The sequence below is a fragment of the Cebus imitator genome, unplaced genomic scaffold, assembly GCF_001604975.1.
Source record: "Cebus imitator isolate Cc_AM_T3 unplaced genomic scaffold, Cebus_imitator-1.0 Scaffold63, whole genome shotgun sequence".
In the NCBI taxonomy this organism is placed as follows: domain Eukaryota; kingdom Metazoa; phylum Chordata; class Mammalia; order Primates; family Cebidae; genus Cebus; species Cebus imitator.
Window position 1 is genome coordinate 5,824,547 of NW_016107378.1, and position 895 is coordinate 5,825,441.

Sequence of the window (895 nt, forward strand, 5' to 3'; positions counted from 1 at the left end):
AACATTGGGCAAGAATGGAAGCATGAACCATGGAGAGGTCTAGGGCAGATTCCCTGGGACTAGGGGACTGGGGCTGAGGAAATGGGAGAGGAGATGACTTTGGGTATTGATCCAGCATTAGTTACAGGATGGGCAATGTTGACTGAAGTGGCTCCCGTGTCATTCCTTAACTTTCCCGTGTGTATATGTGTATGAATGAATGCATGAGGTAGGGTCTCACTGTAGCTCGCTGCGGCCTTGAATTCCTGGCCCAAAGTGATCTTCCTGACCCTTAGAGCCTCCTGACTTTTAGGACTATAGGCATGTGCCACCACACCTGGCTAATTTTTAAAATTTTTTCTGTAGAGAGAAGGTTTCGCTATGTTGCCCAGGCTGTTCTCAACTCCTGGCCTCAAGCGATCCTCCCATCTCAGCCTCCCAAAGTGTTGAGATTGCAGCATGGGCTCCTTCTTTTACCTTTAGCAAGGAATCGTCTTGGTGGTAATGACCACAAGTATGGGTCTGTTCCTGGAATTAACTGTGGATGAGCCTTCTCTCATTTTGCTGAATATGTTTCTCATCTGTTTTTTTTAAATAAAAAAATATGGAATGCTTCACGAATTTGCGTGTTATCCTTGCGCAGGGGCCATGCTAATCTCTGTATCGTTCCAATGTTAGTATATGTGCTGCCGAAGCGAGCACTCTCATCTGTTCTTTAAAACAATCTTTAAGTTTCTTTTGTGATCTTTCAATTGAAATGACTTCATCAAATAGCACTTGAATGTTTCCGTTTTGAAAAAGGGCAGTTTTAAAATGTTTTTATTTTGAGAAAGAACATTCAGGTGCTTACCCAGTGTATCATGCCAAATGAAAATATATCCCCTGCTTTCCCTGTGCAATCATTGACGTAGTCAGC

At 43.2% G+C, this 895-nt stretch overlaps 1 non-coding gene across 1 annotated transcript; it reads right to left on the reverse strand.

The window, feature by feature from the left end:
* Positions 1–577: 577 nt before the first annotated feature.
* On the reverse strand, positions 578–681 carry LOC119471517. The gene has a single exon (XR_005200590.1). It is a non-coding gene; the product is annotated as a U6 spliceosomal RNA (small nuclear RNA).
* Between the last annotated feature and the right edge of the window lie 214 nt (positions 682–895).